Source organism: Idiotropiscis lumnitzeri, chromosome 14 (assembly GCF_059441095.1).
Source record: "Idiotropiscis lumnitzeri isolate Australia: NSW breed Sydney's pygmy pipehorse chromosome 14, RoL_Ilum_1.0, whole genome shotgun sequence".
Taxonomy (NCBI): Eukaryota; Metazoa; Chordata; class Actinopteri; order Syngnathiformes; family Syngnathidae; genus Idiotropiscis; species Idiotropiscis lumnitzeri.
In genome coordinates this window covers 13,632,555-13,654,332 of record NC_142404.1, presented here as the reverse complement: position 1 = coordinate 13,654,332, position 21,778 = coordinate 13,632,555, and the positions used below count along the sequence as shown (strand labels likewise).

The following is a 21,778-nucleotide window of genomic DNA, read 5'->3' as shown; positions in this document are numbered from 1 at the left end:
TAGTTAAAAAAATGTAAATCTAAAGGGTAAGCGTCTGAGAGGTTCTGCGTTCTGGTTAGTTGATGAAAGACATAAGACCAGATTGTTTTTCACCATTGTCTCTACTGAGCCCCCCCCCCCCCCCAATTGTGTCTTGCGGTATTCCGATTTCAACTCTGTCTGAACCCTGCATTTAAATTCTTTTGTAACCCTCTGGACCCCTGTCATACAATTTTAAAGACGCCTATAGTATGGTCGCCAACTTTCATGTCGATCTGCATATCGTCTTTTCCGCACAATGTGGCTCATTTCTGAAATAGATTTTGCTGAATTGTCAATTTGATTATATTCTTCTGACATCGTTTCGGTGACTTCATCTATTTTCACTTTCTTCCTGTAGGTGGGTATTCATTTTTCCGTTTGAAAAAAAATCGCAATAAAATAAAATACATAATTATGGTTGATGCTTTTTGCTTTTCAAATTGTGCAAAGAAAGTTATCTTTTAACGTTCACCTCCAGATCACCTCCACCTCAATTTGGAATTATTCACCACTGCTTCCTGACGCATGTTTGTGTAGAATTATTAATTGCACTTGAAATTTTCTCTTCATCAGCTCAAACTGGTAACTTATTTTCTTACCGTTTATAGATACTTTGGATGTACTATGGTTTTATGTTATTATTTTTATTTGCTGATAATGTCCCTATTTTGCAGTAAAATGGGTACACTATGTGCTCATCATAGTACTAACATTCTTACAATATTTTCAACATAATATATTCGGAAAAATTAAATCTATAGTATAAATTATGTCATTTTCCTCATTAATTTGAAAATGATCAGTTAAGCGCCGGCAAATGATTTGCTTGAACGCATCAGTTTGTGATACCTTGATGTGCCAATTTCAAAAGAAGAGGAAGCGTGCCCCTGGACTCTGCTAGCTTTCCATAATCTTCAACTTTGTGCTTCTCACTCCTTTTCAACCTCTTCTGTCGGGCCCCGACTGTTTTATTCCCAGATGTGGATCAATTAGCCACATCAAAAAAAGCCTTCATCATTCTGAGGAACCACCATTTGGCCTTGGGGAGTAACCTCAGAATGAAGGTGGCCGGGGGTTGACCACGGATTCGACATTTCTAAAAAGACATTGGTGAATTTCTGAGATGAATGAGGAAGACTCCTCTGAGACGTTTCAATATTGTTTAAAAATATAGAATGATGTGTGTGAAAGTTTTCAGTTCAAGGTCTCACTTTTTTTTTAAGCACGCCTGAGATTGTGCAGAACATATTAAAAATAAGAAAGTTTGAAAGTATCCTTATTTATAATTGAACATGAAGCCATCTTTTAGATTTCAGAATTTAAAAATATGTACACAATAATCAATTGATTTTTTTTTTCATGTCACAAGCAAATATCAGCTCCCGAATAATGGGGCAAAAAAAAAAAAAAAAAGATAGGTCTGATATGATATTTAAACCTACCCATGCTGCTCAAGGCCCAAAGCAGCACATTTTTCTATGTGCATGATATCTTAAAATAAATATTGAAAAGGAATACAAGAAAATGTAATCTTCTAAAAGTGTTTGATCTTGCAGTGCATTGTGTCTGTTGCAGAGGAGGCCCATGTCAGCCATGCGCTCGCTGTGATTGGCTGCCACTGCACTGACTTCCTTTAGGGTTGACCCTTGTTTGAACCAGCTGCTTTTCATTTGCATAATACGGATGACAGCTCATCAGTGCACCCGCTCGGTAAGCCTCCTTATTTCCATCCCACAGTGTCTCCTACGTGTGTTTGCTTGTTGGCTCCTCGGCTGATCCCAACAAAGTTGCATTATAAAGGCTGTGGTGGCGTTCCTCATCCAGGTAGGAGGTATTTGTTTGTGGTTTCAAGTGTGGAGCATTGTCACACGGAGGACTCATTTTAGAGAATGATTCCAATGAAGGATTATGTCGTGTCAGACACCGACCAAATCTAGTCTTCAAATTTCTTGGTGGACAAAGTAGACCGAAATCCCATCGCTTTGCCATGGATCCAAAATGGTCGCCTCCTTGGTGTGTTCAAATACCTGCAAGGTCACATGCAAAGTAGTTTTTCTTTTCAGACAAATTTAAAATCTAGATTTCGGACAAACCTCCTGTAAGTTTTTCGGCAAACAACCAAGATTAATCTCACCCTGTACCCACGTGCCAACAACTACACATGTATTTTGTTGTTGTGTTTGTGACCTTTTAAAATGTGGAAAAGGATGAGGAAAGAAGAGACGGTTATTTATTTTTTTTATTCGTCCATATTAAGTGACCAATGTAAGCGCCTCACTTCACTTTTCCCCTTGCTGTTTTAAGGCCTACCAATCGCTAGTGCGTCCTATTACGGAGATGCAGTGAACTTTTGAGCGGGGCAGATTGGACTGCACAAGTTTCTGCCATCATTACACATCATACTTAGTATGCGCGTGCAATTTAACTCGGGTGGGTTTGCAATGTGACGCGTAAATTGCGTCACAATGCAATTTAGAATGGTGCACTAGTGTGTGGAACTGGATTAAAATTTGATGTACTGAAAGATCAAGTCAATCACAGTTGAAGGTCAACGTGTTTCCCAAGGCTGCCGTTTTACAGAAATAGTCAGAAAATAAAACACCGCTTGGATCTTCCAACGTGACACACGGCAATGTCCTTTCAGGTTCGCTCACCCCCCTCCCCTTTTCTACTCTTTCTTCCATTCCTCCCATCAAATCGAATTGATTTTAAAGTCTCTTGAGGATTCAAGTTGATTGACAAGTGGGAATTAGGCACGTGTAAACACTTGACGCATCCATTTGCATCCCATCATCCCGGGCGTCACGATCTCAAACACCCTCTACCTACACTTTTTCTGCTGTTCTCCACATTTTTTCCTGTTTGTTGAAAGAGGAGAGCAGAAGAGGAAATGAAATGAGATCTTTTACTTTAAAAAGGGCTCAATTTTCCTGCATTTTTTTTTTCCGCATAGCCAGGTGCAGGTAAAAGGGGGATTGGCGCCGTTGTGGGCGAGGACACGGTCACATTTTTTCCTATTCAGTGCAAGCGGCTCCTTTCTTTTCGTGTCCATGGCGAAAGGACTCGATTGAGTCCATGCAGGAGATCAATTCGGTGCGCGTTGGTCATTTAAAATGAACCGCAAAAAGATCTCCAATTGTGGATGTTGTAAAATTGGAAGTGGGCCACTTGGAGACCATCTTTCACCCATGATCGTACATCCGTTTGTGGCAGTGCACCCTTCTCATGCCCGTAGTTGTGCTGCGACCAACGGAATACTTTTAAAAATATTTTAAAGATGATGATAATGGTAATAATAAAAATAACTCGCAATGAGGAAATAAAATGCAGACAAATTACAAATGATGGAAACGGGGAAAATAAATGCGGCCTGCTGAGTTGAATCAGACATTCACTTTTTGACTTTGGTCTTTTATCAGAAATCCTTCAGAATAATTGGGACAACTTTTTCTGAGCCTGATTGTGAAATAATTCAGAAAATTTGTTTACTTTGAATTAAATTTAATTCATGAACATAAGACAAGAATATTTTTGAAGTCACTATTTTGTCAGAGTCATCGTCATGGCTTACATGGCGCACATTTTGGTTTTTTTTTGCTCATTCCTTAATTTGCCTCATGAGATTAATAACATTTATCCCGACTGCAACTATGACCAACTGTTTCAGCGTCCGGAGCGCTGCAAGTCTGAGCACGTTGTAATGACTGACAACCGAGCAGCAGCTAATGCAAATTAGACACTCGTACCGCAGATGAACCCATGCATCTGTCTTGGTGAATTTACGGCTGCACGACTCACCGTATTCATTTTGAAATGCCCTTCTGCGACTATTCGTGTATGGCTGAGCTTTTAACGAAGTGAACAGTTTCGTTCACTTTGTTTTAAAGAACACGTGTCGACAATCTGCTGTTAGGAACGTAGTGAATTTTTCTGCGGCTAACTGACAAAGACTCGTAAGACAAATAATAAAAACGTCTTTACTCATTCATTTATTTTCATGGAAATATACTGACACAAGATCAGGAGCCACTTCCTGGTTGTCGCCCCTTTTTGACCACTGAGTAAATTTGGCTTTACAAATGACACATAAGGTTCATTTACTTCTGGCACTGGATTTCGGAGTGAGTTGGGCTGCACACAAATGTGATCCCCTTGCCGGCAGACTTGATGACTTGCTGTGGGGAACCTCCTAAAAAGCAGGGGTGGGCAAACTTTTGGATTGGCGGGCCACAATGGGTTCTCAGATTTGACAGAGGGGCCGGACCAGGAGCAGATGGATGGAATGTTTTGGTAACCTCACCTCTTTGGAGGAAAAAAATACATTTAATTTTAAATAAAAGTGAATAAAAGCATTACAACAATATGTCAGAAAAAAACCACAGTATTTATTCATTTAATTTTTTTCAAGTTCGGCGGGCCGGATTAAAACGTTTAATGGGCCGCATGTGGCCCCCGGGCCGTAGTTTGCCCACACCGGTGGTGTGATTCTGCCCAAAAGATCTGATGTGAAACTCAACCTGTAAGACAAAAGCTGTGTTCGGACGGGGAATGTTGCGCAATCGCCACTTTTGATTTTAGGGCTCACCTGTGTTCGAAATAAAAATTCAGGTATTAATTTAGCAGATGCTAGCCTACTTCCTGTCTACTCGCAGGTTCCCAAAGGCCTTTCTTTCCTTGGTGCGCTACAATAAAGATGTACTAATTAAATGTATACTTTCGGTATTATGGTTCGCTTGATAAATTAAAAAAAATATAAAAGAAACAATAAATGAATAAAAAGCTTAGCATATTGCTGTGTGCTCATGTTGGCTCCGTTTGGTGTGCTCTGTGCATATGCTACAGTACTTAACAAGCTTTTATTTCTTGTTGAAATTCCAACGTTACTTTCCAGCTCTAATCCCACGTTGAACAACAAGCATCATTGCATCCACGCTTATGAGCCACTTACCGAAAATAACTATCTGGTCTAACAAGGATGATTGCAGCCAAAAAAAAAAAAAAAAAAAAAGTAGCCCCCTCGTGTATCGTCTGCAATGTAAAGCTGCCATCTTATCGTCAACAGATGGCACGAAATGCCCGGGCTGACTGAATAGCAATCCCGCTACCCCATCTGTTTTCTCCTGCTTACATTATTTTTGATGACATGCACTCAGTCTTCTGTGAGATGTCCCGACATCCATTTTGCTGCAACTACACGACAATGTCACGGAGCTGTTTTCATTCTCCATTTTTCTTTTTTTTCTTCTTTTTTTTTATCTTCAGGTATACACAGGTGAGATATAAATAATAATCAGTGCTGTGTGGAGATTCTTTTCTGATATGATTTATATTGCTTGACGGCATCCGAATGTGACGTGTGAGATTCTGGTAAAGCAGGAGCCTCTCGATATAATCACTCTTCCATAAAACTTTTTTTTTTTTTAGTCCCTAGATAGTTTTCCTAGCTTGTTTGTGTACGGAGTACAACAACACATGAGATTGATAAAATCGATCCTTTTTAGCTTTTTACACCTCAAGGTAAATTGTTTTTTTTTTTTTTTTTTCTACACAGTTCAGCGTGAGACATCTCAACGAGACTTCTGTGGGAATTGATGACAACCTTCAGGGAGAGCTCAGAGACGGCTAATAAGGTAAATAAAAATACAATTAAACACAAAATACATGACAAAAATGTTTTTAGAATTATTGAGTTGGCTACTTTAAATTTTTGTCAAATATTCCATGCCTGTATTGATTTCCTCGCGTCTCCGCCAATCAGGTCTCTTCTTCCACTCCATCGATTTGTCCTATCCAGGTGTGTCTCATTGTCTGAATTTCTGATTTAGTCTTAAATTAGTTCACTTGTGTGATGTGTTGTGTTGTCGAAATCCCATCTCCTCATCTCCCGCACCGTTTTGAGTTTTGGGTTTGAATCTGTGCTCCGGCCTTCCTGTGATTGGCTGTCAACCAGTCTAGCATTTCTACCAAATTCAAAAATCGGACTTGATTGAAAATGGGTGGTTCGCATCACATGAATTTTGTTCTTTTTGTTTGTTTGTTCATCCCAAAATACCGTATTTTCGTGACGATGAGGTGCACTGTATTAAAAGGCGCAGGCATGCTAAAACAAACCTTAGCTTAGCACGCATGCTAGCGTTATGTTTTTAAAAAGGCAGTGGAAGCAAAACTGAGTTAAGTAGTACTTCATTGAAGTATTCAACAATGTACACACACTATTTTTTTTTAATGAGTCCTCATCCATAAATCCATCTAAGTCCTCATTTTCTGTGTCCAAAAGGAACAGCTGGGCAAGTTCTCCATCAAACACACCAGGTTCCCTCTTGTCATTTTTTCGAGATAGGCGTGCATGGAGTCACAGATCAACGGGGACGTTGGATTTAAATAAAATAAAATCGGTGCATTTTATGTACTCATTTTCTGCTCATCCATTCCGCCCTTTTGATTGTCCTTAATGATGATTCCAGCTGGAAAATTTCCTTTGGGCAGCATCTGTTGTGTAAAGGTTACGGTTAACGTTGTCTATGTCTCAGCCAATCAAAAATGGCTGAGATGGCTCGGTTAGAGCGTTGTCGTGAGTGGTGTTGGAATGCGAGTTGAACATCGGCAGAATAAAGCTGCAAATCACCGCATCCATTTTGGGGAAAAAAAAATTCAGACTTTTAGGTGTGCCTTATGGTTGCAAAAATACAGCCAAGAATAAATTTGCGTTTTGTAGATTAGGACTCTAATTATTTCGGAATTTTCTTTTTAGTCAGAGGAAATTCGCCAGAGTGAATCGCTATGCTTCCAATCGTCGTCCAAAAAATGGTGACATGCATGCCGACCTGCATTCTGTGCGTCACCTGTTGCACCACCGACTATGATATAATAGCAAATAAATGCCTGGGCCAGGTAAATTGAGAAATTTAGCCCTGGTTGCTTTTATCGGTTAAAATAAACTGTCATATAATTCCACGACATGTAAACTCGATGACGAGATGGCTACACCGACAATTGAAGCGTCGGGACGTGAATGAAGCACACGGGGCCCAAATGGACCCGTTTCAGGGGAGTGTCCCCACCCAGTATTAATGAGGGTATCATAAACCCTGAGAAGCCTCCGTCTTGCAGAGTCCAGGGTCAGCACAGCCAGTCTTACGGCCATGAATTATACATCAGTCTATCTGTCTGGCAGGTATAAATATTTCTGTTCCATTCTGACTGAAGCATTGTGATACAAGGTCACAGTCCTTCCACAGAGTCCCAACACAGTTTGACATGGGTGGGGAATGATGATTGGCAGGGTAATGGGATGCGAGGTGAAGTGCAGTGGGTTTCCTATTAGGGACGCAGAATGATGTCCGACTGCCGAGGAGGGATTGACGCTGCGTGTGTGTGTGTGTGTGTGTGTTTGGAGGTGTGAAGTCAACCTGATCACTGCTCTTCAGCAGGACAGCCTTTTCTTAGAGAATTCATTTTAACTTCATTTAACTCATTTTGAAGGAAATGTATTTCCTGTTTTTATTCATTTTAAACAAAATGCATTAAAAGACAAAAAAAAAATAAAAATAAAAAGAGAGGGCATTTGTTAACACAGCTAGCAAGATTTAAGGTTTGGGTTGCCAACTTTAAATCACCCGCTCGTGCTGGTCTGCTTGCAGTTCCTCATAAAGGCAGGTTTCTTATTCAGGTTTTTTTTTCTGGTGGCAGATATTGTGCCATAGTTGCAGCCCAAGGTAAGAGGTCAGAGTGAGGCTGCGGTGTTGTGTCCGCTATTACTGTGCCCGCGAGTGCACCAGAAATGATTGACACCATCTCTGGATGTTTTTCCTCATGTGCGGAGGCAACTTGAAAAATAAACGAAAGGCACAAGATGGAGCTAAAGAGGATTGATTTTTCATAGATTATTTTACTCATGTACTCCTGTCTGGTCATGTTGATAGGTTCAAGAAATATGATAAAAAAAATATTTTAATAACAAAAAAGAGAAAAAATCATTTAAATTTAGCTGTCCCATCATGTTGTTGATTTTAAAAGTATAATTAAAAAAGAAATCTGGCCCATATACACTCTATAACCATTTTTTAAATTTATTTTTTTATTAATTGGCCACTTCCCATGCTCCCTTTACTTCAAACATTATGGTTAGCAGCAACCTGACACCTTACCGAGGTCTGAGAAGATACCAAAGGGCTTTATTTATTCCCCCCCCCCCCCTGTCTCCTCCCAACCCACGAGGTCGAAAAAAGGTCAGGCCAAAAGAGGATCAAAGCTTGTGTTCCCAGGCACTGAAGGGGAACCGTTCCCTTTGATCGCCACCTTGGTGTTGACAGGATTGTGAACTGCTGCCTGCTGCTTCGGACCACTGTTTACTTTGCCTCGGATGTGCTATTGTGGAAGACATCTGCCGTATTAGTGGATGGAACATCCTAGGAATCGGCTTTGGCTGAAACGGGCTGTATTTCCATCTTATTCTGTTAGCTTTTACCATAAGATGCTGTATTTATTTATTTATTTTGTGTTATACCCCCAAATCCAAGTACAAATTTCCCCTACATTCCATGTAAATGTTGCGAAATGCTAATACCAAGCCAAAATGGCTTTGGGGCATCCAATTTAGAGGGAGCTGTTCTGTTTTTTTGTTGTTGTTTTTTTTTTTAAATATCAACTTTGGACTGCCATTTCTTAAATCTCTTTCTTTAACCAACCATCTGGAGGAGTCTTAAAAAAAAAAAAATACAACTGGTTCATGAAGCATCTTGAAGCTTGATTTTCCCATCACGACTTGCAACTATTCACTGTTATGATAATAAAAATGATAATAATGACAATGATGAATCCTAGAATCGCCACTGCCAAGGTGGTCGGGGAAAATGAGCATCAAGCAACAACCTGTGATGCTCCTTTTGAGGGCCACACTGTAATTTTGTGCATCATGTACTGTAAATGCACATGAAGACTGTAGTAGTATAGTTTTTTTTTTTTTTTTGTGTACTGTATTTGTCAGTGAGACTCGTTGAAAATTAATAGTATTATGACTCGGAAATGATTCTCCATCATCTTGCTTTTTGTGTCAATTTACCGAAATGATTTGTGTGTATTTTTTTAAGTCAAGTCCGAGATAAATCTGTAAGGCGACACTTGATGTCTGCCTGATATTTTGTCACATGTATGTTGCATTATTGCACAGTCACGGTCAGTGTCACGTTCTATCTTCTGCTTCTGATCTTTAGTTTGCAACCAAAAAGTGGAGGTATTTCTCTTGAACTTTTAGCTCGCAAAGTTAGCCTGCTGGGAAGAATTGCCAGATTTTAAGAGGAATGCGATGCATCAGGATTCAAATATATTTCTTTATATTGACAGGGAATGCTGTAAGTGGACTGGTAAAGTTAACTTGAAAGTGTGCGACAGCGCGTTCAAAAATGTGAATCACGCAGCTACTCTCCAATGTACTGTCATAAAAATGGCATCCGTCATTGACGTTCAAGTCGATATGCAAGAGGCGGACTGTCAGGGAGGCTCATTCCAGATGACAATCATGATTGCGTTGAGTGCCATCTAAATTTAACACGAGTTGTAATTGGTCCGCTCTAAACATGTCGGTTCGGCTACAATAAATGCAAACGATACAATTGTCTCTTTTTGCGTCGAAAAAAAACAATGTGATTAGCGGCAAACGGGTTTAAGGGAAATTGTTTTCCAATTTTCATTTTAATGATTGCCTTTTTTTTTTCTTTGTATTTTGGGACCGAGTTATTTGTGTTGTCTTCAGTCGTAGAAAAAATATACGTAAATTCCAATTGTAACGGTATTGAATTTATGCACGTATATGGGAATCAAGTAAAGATAAGAATAACCTCTGGGGGACAGCATCTAATTAGAATCTTAACTTAAATCATCGAAATCTAATCAGCTAATGACACGCAGCGGTCCGTGTGTGTGTGTGTGTGTGTGTGTGTATTTGAGCAGCTTTTGTTGAACGCTATTGCCAAGGCCGGCCAACTCGTATGCATTCACACCCAATTCACACTTTCAAAACAGTTGTTTTGCTTGCACCAGCAAACTGTCACCATCCGAAAGTGTGACATTGTAGGTGAGGTGACGCCACAGTCCCAAAGCATTCACTGCACGAGCAGGAGAAACCCTGTTAAATTACTTTTTGTCACGCAAGTCACCACCGTGTTGCTGTTCGACTTTATTGCCGTTGTTTACGACTTGGCTCTTGGATCGACGTCGTACTATGTGTGGAGTATTTTTTTAAATTTATTTTGTATTGTATCTATTTAAAAAGGCATCATATAAAATTAATAGGTACTAGTTGGTGACTAAGATAAATGCATCATTTGAAAATTAGAGTTAAGATTAATTAGCATTGTTTTAGTGGCAAAGGTGTTCTCATTTGCCGTACAAAAAAATTCCTTTGCAGATATGAGGACTGTAGCCGTTATGGTGTTGCGATCTAGCTGCAGTCGTTTTTTTTTCTTTCAATGTATAAACTTTTGCCCCCTTCTTAAATTAATGACAACATTCGTCGACTGATTAATTCAGTTGTATATATTGCATAAATTCCAAAGAGGTTACATGCACAAGCTGCTTATAACTGCAGAAAAAAATGCTGGAGGTAAATTCATTATGCATGCGTAATTCCCACAAGACTATTTTCTGAACTGAGACATATTTCCACAACCTGAGAACAATTTTCCTATAGCGCTTTTTTTTTTCCTTTCTCTTCTGAGGAACACTTTACAATGATCGGTTTTAGGAACATGAATAGAATTCTGAAGTTGTTCAAAATGGCTGCTCACGAGACAGATTTCAAGTGTTTTTATGATGTTTTATTTAAAAAGGGAAAAATATAAACATATTTACAACTTGTGACTGTGTCATTTTTCGATCAATCAGGTTGGGAAAAGCTTTCTAAAGGTTGTAGCGTACCTATCTTGTTTACTCGTTGTAAAAAGTCAAACGAGCTTTAAAGTAGCAGAAAGGAATAAATTGTGAGGTGTGATTTCCTTTTAAATCACTGAACAGTATAATATAAAGCTAAACAGAAGGAAATGGACGTGTGGATTAATTCTGTCATTTGAAGTTGAAATTATTCCCTTCATTCAATTTGCATTTATATTAGGAATAAGAAAGCTGTGTAGAGTTTCAAATCAGATCCGGGAAAGTCGACCCACGTCTTATTTGACTTAGTCAAATATTGACTTCCGCCACCTATTCTTATTTAAGTAAACATAAAATGTATTCATTTCATTATACTTTTGTAAGAATGCTTAAGTCATCCGAATTCATTCAGCAAGTATAAAACCGTTTTTTTTTTCTATCCTGTTTCCACCCATCTGCACTCATCTGTCTCTCTTCCTTCACATGAGTGACTGATTTGAAAGTGCAAATGATCCTCCCTGCTGTCGTTGGCCTTGTAGTCCGTTTTTTTTCTTTTTCTATCCTCCTTTCCTCTTGGATTAAATTTTTTTTTTCTCGATTTTGCTTTTTTTTCCCCATTTAACAATGAGCTGATATGTCAAGAAACCTCATTATACCAATCAAGTGGCCTAATTGCTTATTACAATGTTATTATAGTCCTTTTTTTTTTTTATTAAGTTATCTCTGTGGCAAGTTTTTGCCGTGTTTTCTTATCAAGCAACAGCAATTCCGTGTTCCCTTGGTCATTCTCCCCAAGCACACAAAATAAAATGGCTAAATATGTGGCAGTAGCCGTGTGTGTGTGTGCGCGCCATTCATTTAGCGCCTGATGTTGAGCCTATTAGAACAAACAGCCATGGGGGTGTGGCTGTCAACACTCATTAGCATCGCTGTCACCGTCGCCACTCGAATAATTAGTCGCATTGTAAACGGTGCCGTTTCTCTATTCTCCGCCGCTACCTGTGGTAGCGTCAGCCCTTGCCGTGGACAGCCAGTTGGTGCTGTCGAACACAGTGAGTCATGACAGATTAACGAGCACGCAATGGTCCTTTTCAAATTGTGGCCGCACTCGGAGGCCGGCAATTGTGAAGATGCGAGGGGAAGGGGCGTCGGTTATTTTCTAATCCTTTTTTTTTTCTTCAGGTCAGCTTCAATTAATGTCATTTTCGTCATTAGCCATAGTGTTGCTTGGCGTGAAAGTTTGATAACGGAATAATTTTTGGCGCTGGAATGTTGCACTCCACAAGATTAAAAATGCACCATTCATTTTAAAAATGTCACTTTTTTTATTATGTCGATTACATTTGTTTTTGTTTTTTTAATCGTGCATTAATGAAGGATTGTTGGTTTAATGGCTGAAATTTTAATATTTTTCCAATAGTTAAATAAATTGTAAATGAATGAGAAGTTAATATTTACTCCAATTTTTTGTTTCTATTTTTCCTCAATTTGGACTTGGCTGCATAGCAAATGTCATAGCTGTGTAGCCTTTTGTATTTTATTTTTATTTATTTTTATTTTTTTAATTGAGGGGTGTGCTCTTTCAGTTATTGTTTTGCAAGGCATGCAATGTGCATTCTTAGTTATTCTTAGTAATATCCGCGTTCTCAATTGTTATGCGATAATTGGTTGGCCCTCATGTGCAGTTTGCTCTAAAATACATCCCTCAATGAATACATATGTGGCATTTGCAGCATGAGACAACATGCAATCAGGGAGGCACTGTACTAACGTCCTTTATAGACTGGTGTGGAATACTAGGAAAAAATATAATGCAGCTCGCTTGCGATTGTTTAATGTATCCCAAAAGTCATAGCATCTCGCTAATATAGTTAAGTTGGCTTCCAAAGCAGGACGGGAAAATGTTAGACTTAATTAAATCCATCCATCAAATTAATATTTGCTTTGACCTCACTTGGAGAAACCCAACGTCAGCAAACTTCACAAGGCTGGGGAAAAAGGAGGCAATCTAGATTTGCAGTAGTCGGTGCAAACGATAGCCCGCGGGCCACTTGGTGAGCACCACCCAGAGCGGGAATTTTAAACATGCACCCATTCACAAGTATGCAAAGACGCGCATGGTGTGCATGAGTTAGAAAATACAAAAACTTTGAAGCAACTATATATTAAATTCGATGTAACAAGAGCAAAAGCCTCATTTCTGTTTTGACATGTTTACCACCTGACCACAAAAAGATAGATGTGCTTGCTTATAACGGCTTTTTTTTAATTTGCATTCTTGCGGGCTTGTTCTGAAACGTACGATAGGTATGCCGTTATTAACAGCAAGGGGAAAGTGAATGATGAGGAGAAAAATGACAGTTAGGAAGAGAAGCCGGCCCACAAGGTCGGCTAAGGAAAACCAAGGAGAGGTCAACGCGGGGTCGCGGAAGGCCCGGCGGCCATGAATGTTTCTCTGCGAGGACAGTCACTGATAGGGTGCAGGTTGCTCGCACCGTGCCGAGGTTTAAGGGGGCACCGAGATAACAGCCTGCTGATAGCATGAAGCAACTCAGCTGGACTGCAGATAAGAAGCAAGGACTTGTTGCCCTCAACCGGAACAAGACTTGAGCTTTCTATTATTTCAGCTTTTTGTTTTCTGCATTTCCAGCACCATGTTTGTGTTTTTTTCAATTTACCCCGAAAATATAATGCATCACCGTGCTTTGGGTATTTTGTATAATAGAAGGGTGAGTCCGAGTTTTTACCCGCAACTGGAGATGATAGCGTAAATATTTTTTGACCTCTTTGCCATTGTGCATTTATTCACCTCTTAATTGGACAAAATGATTAGCTGGACGTAAGTGCCGTATGTACGATGCATTTATGGGAAGTATATTAGTGAGCGTGTCTTGTGCGCACCCATCTGCATAGCTCGGTCAATAATGTACTCCAAAGAATAGTTTTACAGTACTCGTTACATTTGATCTATAATTTACGACGGTGCAAAGGCTTCTGGGGAGGTGAGTCACGCGATGGGGCAAAGACTCAAATTCAACATTTTCTTTTAGCCGACCAACTTGTGTCAGAGATGAAAATGTGTTTTTAAAAGGATAATGAAGGCCTCCGTTGTGGTTTAAATTAAGTTGGTTAGTGGAGTGAATTGCAAATATATTATATGAAATTATAAAATGCAAACGCCGACTGCACAAGACCGTAACTCGATAGACATTTGCGTCATTTCCAATGAAAAAGATCTTTAATGGCTTCCATTTAAAGGCCGGGCGGCGAGGGAAAACAACCAATCATTAAAAAGTCAAAAAGGTATGACTGTATCAATATTGTGCACTACTTAAAAGTCAGTGGTTGGCCTTGAAAATTGCTCCCGTCACCGTATTCCTCATAGGACCAACTTCTTTATTTATTTTTCTTCCTCCTCATCCACGCTGAAACCAATTCATCCATTACCTTTGTCACTTCCTTCACACCGCCTCTCCCCGGAGTCACCTTTACTCCTCCTCTTCTTCATCCTCATCCTCCTACTCCGCTGTGTTTTATGACTAAAAGCTGTTATTCCACTCGGTTGCAGACTGAGTCCTCTCTGTACCATTTCATTCATCAGAATAATTAAAGCGGAACATTGGTTTCCCGGGTGATAATTAGGGTTTGATGAGTGAACCTGAACGGCACCAGGACAAGACAGCTTGATTACTCTCATTTGCTGGTGTCTGTGATATCGCTGGGTTATTATCCATTGTCTTGTCAAGCAATGAGATGATGAAAACAACCATGAAATGGAGAAAGGTGAACAGTCAAGTGATATGTGCCGTTGGAGTTTGCGATAGTTGGGTGAATGTTTTTTTTTTTTTTTTTTGGGGGGGGGGGGATTGTTGCATCAGCATTACGTTAGCGCTTCGGCGGATCTTCAATATGAACAATCGTGTCCTTTCGCCGAACTTTTTAGCACAATTAAAAATGAATTCTTCCACTTTATATTTTTAGTCTGCCGATTAATTATCTTTATTAATATGTATACTGTTTACAGCTAATTTTGAAAGGCAATTAAAGATGGAGGAGTTCTTCCTCAAGCAACAAGACTTTTTTTTTTTTTTTAACAATTGAAATGCGTAAAATCTGCGTGAATTTTTGTGCTGAATACACAGAAAATTGACACGTTCCCTGGTATTACACTGTTTTTAAAATAGTCTTTGTTGCATTAAATGATTCCGTTAATAGCTTTGATTTATTCAGAAATTCAGTTTTCTTCCCCACCAAGTGTCTTGGACATCACTGATGTATGCTAACATTATGGGCCCTATTTAATCTACGTCTAGCTCAAAGCGCCGTTGTGGGTGTGAGCACGGTTGATTTGCTTCATGGCCAATGGAAGCGTCTCCTCGCATTGCTTTTAAATGAAGCACAAGCTTAGTCTACTTTTGGCCACTAAATTGCCAGATAAGCCAAAAAGGAACCCCCCCCCCCCCGGTCCAAAGGAACGCCCACCATGTGGTCATCCAAATTCCCAAACATGTTCGTAACAGCACGAAACTCAAAATGTGCCCGTTTTTATGTGCGTGTGCCGTCTATGAAAATGAAGCCCTATGTCTGCAATGCGCATTTGTGCATCTGTGTTATCCATTTCCAGTTAATTTACATAAAATATTCCCTTAGATGTCATCACCAATCAATTCCTCAATAAGACCTTCCCAATTCAAGGTTATGACCTGAGGGGCTAAACCCACGATGGTTATTTTTAAATATTGACCTTCTCAACAATGAGCATCACTTTGTGTTTCTGCGCGTTTCATGTTGTGATATGCAATCGTAGAAGTACATATAAAGATAACGATTCAATCAAGCATCTATACAGCACTTTCTTTGAAGCATTCCTTGGTGTCCAGAATGGACTGAACAGCTCATAGATGTCAACAATTACAGCGAGGCCGTGCAAAATAAATCGTGTTCTTCCCCGATTTTCCCTATTTGAAGTTGCCGTTTTCGATGAACATCACCAAATGTCTTTATTTGTCTTAAGCTGCCCCCCCCCCCCCCACACACACACTCAGAAGCTAACGCCATCCAAAAATATAAAAACCCTAAAGGCCTGACAGATTTGTCACTTGCGAAATGAAACGAGTAAAACACGACCGTTTAAGAAAGGTGTTTTCACCCAAACTACAATTGCCGTTTTGAACCGTTTCAAACGCCACGGGGTCACGCTTGGAATTATTATCTTGCTGGAATCCTTTGTGTGTATGTATGTGTGCACACGCGACAGCTTTCCGACCATGTGGAAGTAAACTGCTCCCAGAGCTTCTTCCGTCCTCTTTTTAGGGCAGCTGAGTGACATTTCATGGGGCCGTGCATGGCACTTCCATCTCAATAGTAATCACTTCAAACTTGCGACGCTCCATTTGCTTCACGATTAAACAGAGAGGAGGCTGAATGAATGTTGCAACTAATTCAACGCTTTAATGAGCCTGGTAATTAGAGTTAAATGTTAATGAATAGTAACTTACGTGCAATTCCATGTCCAAGCTGAATTTTCCTGCTCATTTTAAAGGACAAATGTTACTAAACTGTAGAATCCTGTGACATCAATGAAAAATTGCAGCGTCACCATGTTAGGGGTGAACAAATTCCTTAACAGGCTTTAAAACAGTGGGCAAACTTTTTGTTTGACACACTAGAGTATTTAGAAAATAAAACATTAAAAAAGTTTATTCATTTAATTTTTTTCCAAGTTCGGTGGGCCGGATTCAAACCTTTAACGGGCCGCATCTGGCCCCCGGGCCGTAGTTTGCCCACACCTGCTTTAACATAAGTGCGTATTTTAGTTATGAGCTGATTGAGTTGGAAAACGGTGGTGAAAAAAGTCGTTGTGTAGTTTGTACACCCACCCGTGGGAATTTGAAATGGTTTTAGTTGCGTGTATCGGTTCAAAAAGCCTTCACGGGTCATTCTTGTAAATGCGAATTGCATTGTGGGGCCAATTAAGTGTGAATACTGTGTAAACCCATTATGATAAAACTGTACTCAACGTTATTGGAGGCAGTAGGTTAAGAGGATGGTACAAACGATGTACGGCGAAAATAAATCTAAAATAGCGTGGTCAGTACGTGGGGGTGGCGGGGGATGATGTGGATGATGATGATGATGCAGCCTGTGTGAATGTAGGGGAGACAGGGAGGGAGAAAGGAAGTGGTTCTCCCCCTGCAGCAGTCTGTCGGCTTGGCGTTCACGGTGGCTGAGCAGAGTGGAAGGCACAGCCAGCCCGCAGGGAGCACTTGGCACGCCATCAGCTCTGCACCGGGCACGCTCGCTCAGCCAGCACAGCCCAAACACACAAGCACTGGCAATCAAAACAACGCCAAACAAACACAGACCAGACACACTGAATACACGCGTGTGTGTGTGGGGGTGTGGTGTGTAAGAGGGAGGGGCCTCAGATACAGCAGAGTGGCGGTGGAGAGTGTACAAGGCAAACGAAGCATCTTTATCTTGCTTTCGCAGATCAGATGCCGTATTGATTCTTGGAATGATTTGTATATCAAGCTAGGAAAAAAAAAAAGTACTTTTACTCTGGTTGTCTTAAATATCATTCACTAATAGAAATGTGCGATATTAGTTTTTTGAGTTCTTTTTAGCTAAGCCGTTGCTATTGAGTCCAGTGAGTGTAACATTTCGGCATCAGTGACCCCAAATGAAATAATGAAAATAAAATCAAAAATACTTTTAGTCCTTTTGATATGCTTTGCTTTTCTCCTGAAGTAGTATATATATATATATATATATATATATATATATATATATATATATATATATATACATTTTTTTTTTTTTTTTTTTTTTTTTAAATCTTGATCACGTGTAAAACACTTTTTCCAAATTGTTTTTGGAAAAAAAAAACTTAAATTAATAAAAACTAACAGAGCAGCTCGGCGCACTAAATAAAACTAAATTAAAATAACTCCAGAGAAAATAAAAACAATTTTTTTCCCCAAACTATGATAAAGCTGCATAAGATATGTCACACTATGTAAATATTGCCTGACAAAAAAATCTTTTGCTTATAAAATGAAAAACTATCGCAGAGAGTCTCATGAAGTCAAAAGCAAATGTCCAAATTTTAGGTTCGAGGTCATCATATTGTATACACTCCCAAATACTCATCCTCGAGGTAGGACCAAATGAAAAAGTGACATTTTGTCGGAGCGATCATTTGAAAATGTCGAGCTTTAAAATGTTGCTCATTGATATTTATTAAATTTCCCCATTGTGTTAAATAATTATTGAGAATTATGCTGTGAAGTGTTTTCACATCTGAATATTATTGTTACCTTCAACATATTTATAATTTAAAAAAAAAAAAAATTCTAACGAGTATCAAACTGTTGACATTAAGCAGTATCCTAGAAGTGGCTTTCAGTTTCAAAAAGGTTGTTGACCCTTAGACTGGAGACTTCATCACTCCAGCTCGCAATAATCTTTACAAGCTCGCAGTTGGACAGCAATCCCATTTCAAGATGCTCCTCATCACCTACACGGCCTTTTTACAATCTGGCTCCTGGGATTCAATATTTAATCATCAGCTCTTTTGTGAGGGCTGAGAGAGCTGAATAGGCCTTCAAATGAATAACTCATTTCATTAATAAATCACCGTCTGACGCAAGAATAACGTCGACACGCCAAGACAAAAGATGATCTCGCCGTTTCGTTTGCGTTACTTTTACTCTCTGACTAAAGTTCGGACACAGCACCTCCGAGCTGTTCGGATGACTTCTTTCCAGGGCCAAAAAGGACAGTGCTTAGGACCTCCTTAAAACAGATAAATATTTAGTCTTCGTAAAGTAATTAAACTGTAATTACTAATGAGTAATTATTAATTACTTTGTAATAGCCACAGAGGCTAGTAATTAGTAATTACTGACGTTAAATCGAAGTAATTCGATTTAACGTATCATCGGCCGCATAGCATAAGAGCATTTTTTTTTTCTATATTTTTGGACAACAAGAAAAATAAATTGAGAACACCCATTGGGAGGTTTTACTGGGCCTTTTTTGTTTTGCTTGCTTGTTCACCTAACTGGTTGAAGTTTTTGTCGCAATATTAAGAGCAAAATACTAATGTGTATTTTTTTTATGTCTGACAACAAATATTGAGAAATTTAGCACTTTTTTTTTTTTAAATAGAAATTTTAATGCAAGTAGACGTTCATGTTTAGAAAAATCACAACTTACATTTTTACTGAATTCTCAGCAACTTTCGGAACTATTTATATGGCATTGCATGAAGATTTTAAATGTCTCATTGTGCCTTACATTTTTTTTTTTTTAATACCCAAGCAGCTGCGTCGTGGCAAAATGCAGAGCGTTGCCGGGACAGATTTCTTGATTAAAGAGTCAGTGAGCAAAGACAAAAAAAAAAAAAAAAAGTTGCATTGCAAATCGGTTAATAAAGTCAACATGGACAAAATAATCATTACCAAATACAAAACTGGCCAATTATCCACTTATTTTCATATATAGTTATACGAATTCCTTTACCTTCAGTGTACAAAATTGTGCTTTCACTATGCTGCTTAAATTGTAGCTATCCATGGTGCTGAAATCGTGTCGGACATAGAGGCTAAATAGCATCGCGCCCAAGCTAACTTTGAAGGCTAATGTTGCGAAGGCCCACATTATGCTCTGGTCCAAGAGCCCTTCAGCTCTGTGCCGTGTGCTTTGACCCAGTCAGCCGGTAGCGTGACCAAGAAGCGGCATGAGAAACAAGGGTGAGAGGAGGCGGTGGAGGAGACGGGCCGCGGGCAAGCACACAAGCACGCATACACGTAACTAACTTCATAAGCTCAGAATACACGTTAAATGGACATCTTTGCAACTGTCAGTGGGAGAAAATATCAAGTTGTTGCGGCCTTGACAGCGGTAACGGCTTTTATTCGTCGGTGGAGAAGGTCGTTGGGGTTTTGTCCGTTCATCCTGAATGATTTTCAAAGAGGGAGTGGCTCGCTACCTCTGTTTGAGTTCATCACAGTAGTTTTTGAGGTCAGGGTTCAGAAGATCTTTGGCGCCAAACTTATTCAATATATATATTTTTTTCTTTCCAAATCTTGCTTTTCGTAAAAAAAAAAAAAAATTGACCAAGCAGCTATCAAAAGAGAAGAAAAACTGCGTTTTTTTTTTTTTTTTTTAATTCAATAGCACAATTTCATAGTAAGTAAGACATGTAAGCATTAAAAAAAAAATATTCTCTGACATTTATTGACTCGGGCTGGACTGTACAGCAGATTATCGACTGCACCGTCAGACATCTGAAGCCAGAGGCCTCTCGCTGGGAAGAGAGGGCACATTTACCGATAATTTCGAGTTGCCATATCACTTGTCTGGTTACTCGCATCCAAGCAACTTGAAGGGCCCTGTTCTCGTAGATGGTATTCGAGCCGAGGCATGTCTGGTTGACCGTGTTTGGGAATCTGGCAGACTTATTTTTGAGCACATATTGCACCTGACAATTTTGTGAGAGAATATACGACCGCTTTTTAGACCACGTGAAAGCAGGTCTAAGTTGTGGCACAGGCGATGTTACACAATTTTGGTGGCTGTGCTTGCAGGTGCATTGGCAGAAATTCAGAGTTAGTTTAATGAAGGGGTTTGTTAGTTGTCTGGAATGTAACATTTATAATCCAGCTGCCGCAGTGATCCCATTTGCAAGTGCAAATTAAGATTTCTCAGCGACTGCTTCACACTTCTCCGTGAAGATCTACAGAATGCAATTAGATGCCAAATGATGTCTGCCTCTGCTTCCACGTTCTCCCTGTCCGTCTTTTGTGACTGCTGGAGCTTTTCTGACACACCTCACATGCCACATACGGTCGCAAATGAGCTGGCGTCTACACCAGCTGACTTTGTGCGAGAGGTGTGGTGCGCACGGCCTTCCGTTTAATAATTGAAAAAAATATATATTTCAAATGCATTAATAAATTGCATGTTCATGACTCAAATTTCGATTGAAGGCAACATACACATCCAGATCTGCCACAGGTGTGAAACCTGAGGCTTGGGGGCCAGATCTGGCTCTTCACAACTTTTTATGTGGCCCAATTTTCATGATCCTGGCTAAAATCTAGACTAAAATTCTTGAGGAAAATATTTTTGAGATTTTTTTTTTTTTTTTGCTGACCCTTTTGACAGTAAATTGACCTGACTTTTGTTTCCATCAATTTGTTGTGCATATGCAATAATTTCATGTGATGATTAAGCACTTTGTTTTAGAGTTCTATCACGGCCCTCTGAGGGAAGGCCTTAATTTGTGGCCCGCCACAAAAACGACTTTGACATAAAAAAATATATAATAATACTAATGCTTTCAAATTTCGATCTACTTACAACCACCAAATTGTCAAAAAGGCCCAGCTTCTAGAGAGATAAAAAGAATTCATCCACTTGTCGGCGTAGAAATCAGGATATACTAGTTTTTACGCTCAAGCGCCGTTTCCCAACAGAGCTCCAAAAATCCTGGTCAGTTTGATGCCTCGTGTCGATTTCAAAATTCTGATTTGATCATCGACACTGGTGTTCTCACTTCCGGTTAAAGCCTCAAGGTTTGAATGACATGGACATGGGAAGCTTTTGGTGTGAAAGCACAACTGTGGGCGTTTTTGCGTGTGCGTGTGTCGCTCAGCAGGTGGAGGCTTTTCCTGCTATTACCTGAAGGCTGTTATGTAGACAGATGCCGACGCAGCAGGGAACAAGCCTCCAATACACGCTTACCCACATGGGGATGTCCTGACTCGCATCCAACTAGCGTCATCGGACAAAGACGATATATTTTTTTTTTACATGACAGCAGACGTCCCGAAAAATGAGACGCTCACCCACGCAGAAAGCCGCGTGAACCACTACACCACAT

General features: G+C 39.7%; 1 protein-coding gene across 2 annotated transcripts in view; it reads left to right on the top strand.

Moving 5' to 3' along the window:
- Nucleotides 1–1,605: 1,605 nt before the first annotated feature.
- Nucleotides 1,606–21,778, top strand: part of LOC148323576 (ephrin type-A receptor 6-like) — a 132,309-nt gene continuing 112,136 nt past the window's right edge. Inside the window, exons 1-2 of one of the 2 annotated variants that reach the window (XM_088315886.1) lie at nucleotides 1,606–1,731; nucleotides 5,573–5,651. The gene's annotated coding sequence lies outside the window, so the exon portion shown is untranslated. Of the gene's footprint in view, nucleotides 1,846–5,572; nucleotides 5,652–21,778 lie in introns of both variants that reach the window. The other variant, XM_088315885.1, reaches the window with a different exon arrangement.